This window comes from Helicoverpa armigera, chromosome 19 (assembly GCF_030705265.1).
Source record: "Helicoverpa armigera isolate CAAS_96S chromosome 19, ASM3070526v1, whole genome shotgun sequence".
Taxonomy (NCBI): domain Eukaryota; kingdom Metazoa; phylum Arthropoda; class Insecta; order Lepidoptera; family Noctuidae; genus Helicoverpa; species Helicoverpa armigera.
In genome coordinates this window covers 8,218,573-8,229,504 of record NC_087138.1, presented here as the reverse complement: position 1 = coordinate 8,229,504, position 10,932 = coordinate 8,218,573, and the positions used below count along the sequence as shown (strand labels likewise).

Genomic DNA, 10,932 nt, shown 5'->3' with positions numbered 1-10,932 from the left:
GTGAAAGAGTAACAAACATCCATACATCCATACATACAAACTTTCGCGTTTATAATATTAAGTAGGATGATTATTTGCACTCTAATATTTTTTTTAAAAAAGGTCAAAAACATTGTGAAGGTGAAAGAGGTTTTAACATAGGTACAATTAAAATTAAAGTATAAAAAGTCAAAGTCAATAAAAACTACAATATATCACAAAGGTCGTATATCTTACACCCACGCCTACACCCAATTATGAAAACATGAATTCACACATGCCTAATTGGTTATAAATTGTTTAACCCCCCAATGCCGACCGATACCGCGGCACGTGCCTAACCCTCAAATGCCACAAACGTTCCCACAAAATTTCCATTCCCACGTGAAAAATTCTTTGTGGGAATGCCTAATAACCACTGTATGATATAATATATTTGTGTTACAGGAATTCGGACCCTATTTTTAGTAAAATAAGATTGTTTTATGATTGATATGATAGGCAGTTTTTTTTGCATAGTGCAATGCTATGTATGCTTTTGACGAAATGTCAAGCGAATGTCATTTGTTATCAGTTTTTTTTTTTTAATAAAATTTACACAGACTACAGACAAGATGTCAAATAAAATATGTATATTTTTATCAACATAAAAATGTGCTAACTATCTGCGTTGCATTTTATATAGCAGTTGTAACATTTTATGTATTTTAATTTTACTCTGACGTGACTGACTTTTATTTACCCTTTGATTGAATAGTTCTTTTTTTGGATATTTCCCGAAAAAAAACATGTTTTAAAATGTTGTAAAACTTATCAGTCCCTTAAAATAATTATCTATTATGTCATAAATTATTTATTAATGATACTACCCAATACTTTTAGTTTTCTCATTAAAAATACGTTGAATAACTAAACTTTCTTTTCAATTAATAAATGTACTAACATTTTGTTCCCACGGTCACTTGTGAAGTTCCCACGCCCCAGTCAGTGGTTCTGTGTGACCTTCAACTCACACCGCCTTAACGGATGGGTGCTTTATATGGAAAGTGATAATTAATTATATCTCGCAGTAACATTATCAAAAAATTGTAGTTTAGTATTTATGGTTTTCAATCTAAGATTTGTGTATTTGTTAGTATTTTAAAATCAATTTAAACTTGCTTTAATATTTCACAGAAAAAATAATTATTCATTGTAGTGTGTAGGTCAAAAATTGTGCTTTTACTTTATTGTGTAAGTAATTGGTAAGTATGTTTATTGCTACACTGTAATGTGAATAAACGACAGTTTAATTAACTAAGTAAGTAGTCAAATCCCGTGCCGATATTTTTTTGAATCCCTTGCGCATCTTTACATAAAATAATATTTTAGCAAGTACCTTTTCAGCAGTTAACGTATACCATAGTTAATTTTACACTGTTTTTTTCTGCATGGGGTTCCCATAAAACGAAAAGTTCACACGCTCCAGTAACTCGCCCTTCGCGGCCTTGACTTGAACCGCAGTTCATTGAAACGACAGTTAATATTTTAAATAACATTATCGACTTTCATACATAGGCGTACCGATCTCCGTTACTATAATGTAATTTGTTTGTTTGTTGGTTACGCTTTTGTTGTAAAATGCCTGAATCGATTCAAAATAAATCGGCTAGGAGAGGTAGAAAAGAAAAAAAATATTTTTTCAAATCGGTCTGTAAACGAGAAAGATATATTTATGCTCAACAAACAAACGCCTAAATTAAGAATCTTTTTTTTCTTTTTTGTAAATCGGTTGAAAAAGTAATAATCGATAAGAAACTGGTTTAGTCATTTTAATAATTTATTCATCGAATTTTATTACACTTTCATAAATTTGACTCAATAATAAGTAGGTAAGTATGTTGGTTTCCCACGAGCCGATGAGAACTTCCCACGCTTCAACAGGCTTATCGCGACCTTGACCTTGAACTTGAAACGAGGAATGCCCTTTAAGTGTATATTACTCGCTTATATTATTAAAAACATTCCAGAAATAATAATTTATATCTAAAAGGTAAGGTTGTTTGTCTATAATATAAAAATGAATCGCTAAATGTGTTGGTAAGCGCATAACTCAAGAACGCCTGGACCAATTTGGCTAATTCTTTTTCTGATGTATTTAATTGTTATTGTTAGGAGAAGGTTCTTATAAAGAAAAAAAATAGGGTATAGTGGGGGCAAGTTGGGTAGAGTAGGGTAGGATAGAGTAGAGTAGTCAGTTCACGGAAGCGAAGCTGCGGGTAAAAGCTAGTTGTTAATAAAATATAATGTATCGTAGGTACCTATAGATATTTAATCCTGGCTATAGTAATCTTGTATTTATCTATGTAACTGACAATGGTAGATTTTCATTGATTGTCATCCTAGATATTTATCAATGGTTTTATTATGGAATTTGTTATAGGTGTGGCATTATGATGACTAAATAATTAATTTGCGTTCGTAATAAAAACACACACAAGATTTTGTACTTCTGTTAAATTTAAAAATAGTTTTTTTTAATACTGGGCCTCACCCATGCTACAATGCTACCAAAGGAAAAAAAATACGAAATAAGTTCTATTTCAAATGTGACATGCTCTTTTCATTCGCAAAACAAATGAATATCAACATGACGTATGAGTCTGTGCCCTTTCTGTACCATATATCCAGAAGATAGTAGTTCCACAAAATCTAGATGAGTTATGGGACAGCAGCAATTACTGTTAGAGATGAGATGATATTGCCGGGGCTGCGGGATTGTTCGAAAGACCGAGGCCCTGGTACATAAAAGGCCTACGACGGAACACGACGGCTTTTAGTCAGTAAGAGTCTGACACTCCCTCACCGCTGCTAACCCACAGCGGTAGGGGTCATAAAAATTTGACGTCGGTCGTTAAAAACAAAAGGTGCGATGATACCTATCTATCTTTATTGTCATTTGCTGTTTTCATGGCCACGGTAGTGTAGTGTAGTGTGAGGATGAACACTGGCCGTTATGCTTGCCATCGTTTTTGGAGCACTCACATTTGAAACGATCAAGTAATGGTGCATATCAGGAAAGACAATTGTATAACTCCTTGTTGAGGACCCTGCAAATAAGTTTATTATGAATTAAGTTTGCAATAAGTAATGATTTTGAAATCCTAGGAGATATTTAGTACAACATAATAACATTTACCAACCATGTATCAAAATATCAAGACAACAGATTAATTGAATAGCCTCTCAGACACGAAGGGTCGTCTTATCTCTATTTCTAACCACAAGACATGATATACAGTCCTTTTCTAAAATAAGAAACTGAACTACATTCAGACAACGTACACAATGGATGGGTTTTCAAGCAAAAAGTCATACTTATCTAGTTACATAGCTAAATACAGATAAATGATCGGTGGGTAGCGGCGAGAGTACGCCCGACCAGCTCATCACGATGTGACCTTGACCTTTCTACAGACTCTGCAGTGAAAGGTAAAATCTTTTATTTTGTTTTTTTGTTTAGTTTAATAAATTAAATTGGTAAAAATATTTTAGTTTTTATTGGGTACTAGCTCGTGCCAGCGGATTCACCCGCATCCCGTGGGAACCTTTGCACGAACCCGGATAAAAAGTATAGTCTATAGCCTTCCTCGATAAATGGTCTATCTAAGTAGTTCCTGAGATTAGCGCGTTCAAACAAACAAACAAACAAACCTCTTCAGCTTTATAATATTAGTAGGTATAGATTACATTGGTTATTAATATGATTATGTGTATTTTTTTTGAAATAAAATAAGTTGCTCTTTTTTTAATACGCTTTTATCTTTATAAATATGTACGTCACGGAATCTAAGTTAATTTATTTATTCCTCACTCCAAGGATGCTATCGTCATGAAAGTTTGTTTTTCTAGTTTTTCAAACTATCGATTTATTTATTTATCAACTCCAGCCTAGTAGTACTGCACTATTCTATTTTGTACCAACCCCTTTTCCTACTTCGTTTTGTATTCGCAAAAACAAAAGCGATTACATTCTCACGCACCTTCTAACCTTTTTTTTATTAAACACCCCGTATTTCCACTAGATATTTTACATTTAAATTTACGCACAGCGTAAAAAAAAGCACCCCGTGTAGTTATTTCCCACGCATTCGAAATCCCACGGTCACGTCGCATGAAAGAGGATTTCAACCACCGCAAAAAATGAAATTTACTCCAAATTCAACCTTAATCGCTTGTGTTAAGGACTTGTATTTCTTTTGGGGGATGCATAAATAAAGTTGTAAAATTTTAACAGAAATTCTCACGGCATTTTTAGTGGGAGGAGAAAAGCATTTAAACCACAGAATAAGGAAAGATAGCAGAGATGGCATATGGAAGGTAGGTCAGGCACATTCTTGTAGGTCAACAACGTACGATAGGTCTGATCAGGTTACTAGAACCAGCGAGACGCTGGGGTTCCTAGTCAAATCAAAGATTGGTCTTGATTGATTGGTTATTTTATTTTAAAAATAATGGGCGGGTTCCAAAGAAGACGTGTAAGGGCGGAGCCAGTAACGTTCCTCGTCCCCCAAAACACTCGCATGTTAACACGCTACTTTCTTAGAACATTTTGCGTTATGACATCTCCATCAAATTTTGTTCTCCATGGTTTAGAACCAGAATAGTGTATATATAGAGGGTTTGTCCATTTTGCCTTCGCTGTAGTACAAGGTGGGTCTGTATTAAGAGGTTACGTTATGAACCGTTTGAAGGGTAGGTCACGCGCCGTCACGTCAAATGGAATGTTGCTCTACATATTATTTAGAATTGTAGATCCTTTGTTTGGTTTGGAGTTATTTTGTTTTTGTGTGACGTCTTTTATTTGTGTTATTTTGTGTTTTTTTTTTGTAGTTTTACGTGAGTATAAAATGTCTCTTGGTATAAATAATTTTATAGTTAATTTTATACGTATTTTTTTTAGTGTCTACGACGTTTTGTGATCCTAAGTTTTATTGTCAAAAATCTCTTGGGTATTTTCTTATTTAATCGGGGTTCGACATGGCCTTATTTGAAACTTAACTAATACTAATATTGAAAAAAAAGTAGAGTTTGTTTTTTTTGAAAGCGCCAATCTCAGGAACTAATAGACCGATTTCAAAAAATATTTCAGTGTTATACGTAACCCATGAATTTTGGAAAACTTTTTGAGTAGGTTAAAGGTTGAAGGTCATTTCCTCTGAATTCGGGTAAAACCGCTGTCGGAAGCTAGTATTTTTATACACAAGAACAATTTCTTACGTAAGACGTAGCAAGTCATTTAACTTTATCTCGCTGAATGAGAACTTGAGTTCGAAGTAAAAGAAAATACTAACGTAGATTAACGAGTTTGACTGCAAGCTTCAATTTAATGATAGCACAGTTAACAAGAGCGGTACAGACCAAATTATAGTTAACTTTTCTTTAGAAAAATATTCCCTGAAGAGAAGAAACGTAATAAGAAGAAACTTTTTGAAAAAAGAGAACTAATAAATAATATTTTCACACGACGTAGGTATTAAAAAAGTGCTCAGTTTGTTTGTCTGTTTGTGATAACATAAAATAATACTCAACAGATTTAAAAGTATATTTATTTTTATTGAGGTACATAATTTACACATACCGGTATACCCTTTCTTGAAAGCCGAGGCTGGTGGCCTATAATGCTTATATAGCTTAAAATTATTTTTTTGGGTTCCATACCCAAAGAGCAAAACCGTTCCCAAAAGGTCTTAGTAATAATTAAGACTTTGGTGTCCGTTTGTTATCAGACTGTTTCTCATGAATTAGGTCAGTTAGACTGTTTAAATTTTCATAGATATATTGCCGCTGTAACAACAAATACTGAACGCTAGAATAAGGTAAGAAGGTATTTTTTCAGCTCCCATACAGCAAACAATTTTTTTTATACATATTGAAATACTCGCACTTAGTCGATTTTCTCATGTCCATTTCAAACTCAAACTCAAAATTATTTATTTCAAATAGACCTATAAAAACTCTTTCGGAACGTCAAACTATTGCTAGGTTCCAAAAGAGTTGGTCTCATGGAGAAAAACCGGCAAGAAACTCAATATTCATATCTGGGGAACCAATACAGACACTATCATAAAACATTTCAATTTACAACACTAACAACATTATGTACTCTTACTTTACCTTTAATACTTCATTTTCTCTTCGATGTTCCTCGTCACGATCTCTGCAGTTTCCATTCCGGTAAAAACCAGTAAAAACCAGTAAAAAAACGGTAAAAACCAGTAAAAACCGGTAAAATAAGCAGGCACCGAGGCTACCTTGTTTGTTGTATATTCAGTCCCGTGCAGCGTGATTGCTGAAGAAACATTGCAGGGAAATAACGAACGAGCTAATGGAAATTTTTATTTTTACCAAGATGTGGTAATTTTTGTGGTGTAAATTGTTTTTTTTTTATTCATATTGCTACTGCAACTTCACTTATGTAATTTTTTTGCTGTAACTTTACTGTGCTGTGTGTAAATAACTTTTTTTTATTCATGTTGTGAGTACATAGGTACTGTAAGCATTTAATTAGACATTTGATTTTATGTACCCTTTCTTTCTGTGAGAGATCAAACCACGAACTTCTAGATTTTGACCTGTTTTGTGGTAATACCACAAACCTACAGATATCGAACTGTTTTGTGATAAAAATCCAATAACGGCTCTTAATTATTGGTCGACCCCAAAGCTGACCCGAAACACCCAGTACGGTAGTCGCGCTTACGATCTCTAAATCAATAGGACATAGAGTAAGTAATCTTAAGTATAAAGTTTATATCTTCATTTAAAAACATAGGTACCTACACAAAACTATAAAAAAATATCGTGATTCTCCCTGTCCTCGTACAAAGATTGCAGTTTCCAAGACATTTTAGAAAAGTTCACTTTCTTAGAGAGAGTAGACCAGAAGAAACTTAGTCGAATCTTGCCACATAAGTAGTGGAATCTTGCCTAACTTGCCAACACTTACCTAACCCCGCACAATTTTAATAAAATTCTCAAATTGTAAATGAAACAATAGCAAAGTGGAAAAGTTGAAAAGTATTGTATTAAATTCATTGTCTTGATAATATCACTCCAAAATTCCAATCAGTCGAGATTGCTGTGTTAATTTAAAACCAGCTTTACCTTTATGTAGGGTGACAATATTTCAGTAAGTCATTCACAATACTTAGATTATGTTCTGACTACGACAGGTTGGGAAAAACGTTCTTTAAGTAAGTTTTAGGTCGTTTGAAAGAAAACGCGGATAAGAACGTCTAAACATAAACCATAACACGTAAATGTTACTCTCAGAAATTATAAGAAAGGAATAACCATACATTTTCATCGGTTTAAAGTTGGATTAACTTTACTGTGTTCATAATGAATGTATAATTTTCCAGTATGGGTGTATATTTTGGATTGTTGATTAGAGCAATCGTTTGTAATGGAATCCCTTATATGATTAAGTCAAAGTCAAATGTTTTTATTTCAAACTAGCTGATCCCGCGAACTTCGTATCGTTCAAACCTTCCCTGGACCTCTACAAACATTTTAAAACCAAAATCAGCTCAATCGGCTCAGCCGTTCTCGAGTTTTAATCAGACTAACGAACAACAATTCATTTTTATTTATATAGATAGATTTATATAGATAGGCCTTTGCAGGCTCCTATAAAACGTCACATTACTTGCACGGTACCAAAAAGTTGGTCTCATGGAGAAGAGCCGACAGGAACTCCATAGACACTTTTTTATTAAATCACACAATATTCTGTCACCCTACTATTCAGAAGGACTTCCAAAAGACAGAGAGCTTTTTCAATAACGCGCAAAGGGTACATAAATTAGGGTATCCGAGAAAATCCACTCAAAAAAGAAAAGTGAATTCCGTCACTTGGCGATGATTAAAGCTTGAGAAGCTACTCATCCAGCTTAATGACTGTCTAAATTATAAGTCATTTGAAATTAAAATCTTTAATGGTTTACCTTGGTTTAATGATTTTTTAATAGTACCTCTTCCTATTATGGGAAAACTTGTAGAGAGAAAGAACTTACCTGTTGCCTATTTATTTTTTTACTTGGTGACTTCATTTCAGGCTCAAAATATTGGTCACTTTTATATACATACTTACGTATAGAATATGGTGCTACATAGTAAATTCTTATCTAATGTTGTATATGCGAAACTCTCTCTCAAGGACGTACCCAGGGGGGGGGGGGTCCAAGGGGTCCGGTACCCTCCCGAAAATAGATGCAAAGCATAAAATAAATCCCTCAGTAGTAAGTACAGTGCCAAATATGACTCTCAGTTTTGATCTGCGGGGCGGGCGGGTGGTGGCGGTTCACCTCAACGGTCATTGGGGCAAGTATTTGATAACTTCCGCCTCGGCCGGCCACGGACTCAAACTTCAATCAAGAGAGAAGCAATAGAAGTGTTGGCTAAGTGTAATGCTGTATTTTATCCACATATACACACACTATTAAAACTGTTAGTGTCTCTCCCTGTATCTACTGCAAGCGTCGAAAGATCGTTTTCAACTTTAAAAAGGGTTAAAACCTATTTACGCAATAAAATGGGCAATGATCGTCTAACTGGTTTGGTATTGATGTCAGCCCATTCAACTCAGATTCTTTCAGTAGACGACGTTTTACACCAAATGTCCTTAAGACCAAGACGTTTAAACGTTATAATACTGTCTCATATTACCTAGATATGCATTAAATAATTTGTGAAAACAATTTTCTTTTAATTTTAAGTATCCATTTACGCGATACCTTAATCATTTGCCTGGACCTGGACCCCCCCCCCCGACAAAAAATTCTGGGTACGTGCTTGCAGTCTCTCCGTCATACCGTCCAGGTTTCTCACCAAAACTAGGTTCTTACCGAAACAAAAAATGAAATTTAGTACTCAGCTAGTTTAGGTCTTAGCCTAAAAAGCACTTCAAAAGCATTCGGGTGCGGTTAGTAATCTAAGACACAGCTAAGTAGCCCAAAATAAGAATGCGATTTTGGAAAATCTCAGAATATAATGGCACATCGATCAAAAATAACCTATATTAATTTAAAATGTATGTTTAAGAAACCGATGTGTTTTGTATTTTAATTCTTCTTCAAATCTAGCGCTTATTTACAGCCTGTATATATTTATTTCGTCCAAAAATATTAAGTATAACAATGAAGCGTGAATTGTGTCCCGGTTTCTTTAAAAAGTATTATTCAAATCCAGTGTCGGAACGAAAGAAAATGTCCAATAAAAATGCAAAGAGAAAGGCACCTATTCTTTCTTCTTTACTAACTAAATAGCTGTGGTAAGGACAAGGTCCCATTGACAGCGGGAATGTCATAAATTGATGTTCCTGTACCTACCTACAGTTGGCAAAAGAAGTGGTGTGACGAAGTAAGTACTTTTTTTTAGAGGGGAGCACATCTGATTGCCAGTCACATAAAATTAATGAAGGTCTGTCATACCAGTCTGACTCCGTTTCTCGGAGTTAATCTTTGGTTGCATAAAACTTTGTCTTATATAAAAGATGTGTAGATATTATGTATATTATTATTTAAATACTTCGTTTTTTTTTCTCATGTGTTCATCAAAACTTCAATAGAGAAAACCTTATGTCTAGAGAGCCATTCTGTCGCAGTTATTTTATGTTACTAGGTCATCTCTATTTATTTATTTACAAGAACAAAAGGGATAAAGAAAAAAGAATTTACTCTATTTTCTTACACCTTAACTTTAATAACAAAAGGTTTTTTAGGCCCAGCTTTTTAGGCAGCATCCTTTCTAGAACAATGACATTGTTTTCTCGAAGGTAATTAACATTTTTTCAACCGCTATCAATGCGACCTCGTCCTTAGCAAATTCGCATCACTTTTCTCGCTTTTCCAATTCTATTGGCGATCGAATGACGATGGCGAGGTAATTGCGTTGCTACACTTACTGCGAGTTCGTTTAACTAAATATCTTTTACACCTTTGTTCTGTTTTACTTATTATACTTAGCTACTGTAGGTAATTATTGTGTGAGAATTAGAATCTGTGATTAGAGAATGCTTTTTTGACTCAGCAAACATTGGTGTTTTCACAAAATAGTTAAAAGAGTGCGCACCCTATTTTTATATATTTTCACTATTCAAAAAATATATAATGTTTCATTTCATACTATACATAAGAAAAAAATAAAGACATTGATCAATGTTTGCATTGTATTGAAACTAAGCGCCTGTCACTTATTGATTAGCAATATTACGCTCTTGTGCAATTTGATGAAGTTTTATTCTCAAGCTCATCGTAATCACAGGATATACCATGCATTCAATTGTGTATTTTAATCTTAATTATGCCTAATCCTATTCAGATTTGTTATACCTACGAATGAAGTTACAATACCTACTTAAATAGTCATAAGTACCAAACTTTGATCTTAGCCAGTTAAAAACTAGTTATTTGATAAAAAAAGATAATGAAAGGATAAGTAACTAGTATTAGGAAAAAAAACAATACAAGCAAGTTGATCATGAAAGAAAATACAAAAAAAGCCAAGGTCCCACCGAGATTTGAACTCGGATCGTTGGATTCAGAGTCCAAAGTGCTAACCATTACACCATGGGACCGCTGAGCAGAGGGTCGAAACAAACTATCATATACCACGTGGAACCTAGTACGCATGACTTGGCGACTTTCTCTTTCACACGTATACAACCATCTCGTTCTAACAATGAGCCATCTTACCAGTTGAATGTTTGCTTAAAATAGAACACAATATTAATATTCAGGGTTTAGTTTGTAAAAAAAATATTATATAACACAAGATTATTACGAAAAATACGTTTTAATAATACTTTTCTTGCTTGTATTTATTGAAAAAACTCTCTATATATTGAATACTTTGTAATGTATTGAAAACCACACGTGTTTGTGTTGAAGTTAAAGAAAATCAATTGAATTG

General features: G+C 33.9%; 1 non-coding gene across 1 annotated transcript; it reads right to left on the bottom strand.

Moving 5' to 3' along the window:
- Nucleotides 1–10,525: 10,525 nt before the first annotated feature.
- On the bottom strand, nucleotides 10,526–10,597 carry Trnaq-cug (transfer RNA glutamine (anticodon CUG)). Its single transcript has one exon. It is a non-coding gene; the product is annotated as a tRNA-Gln (tRNA).
- Nucleotides 10,598–10,932: the final 335 nt, after the last annotated feature.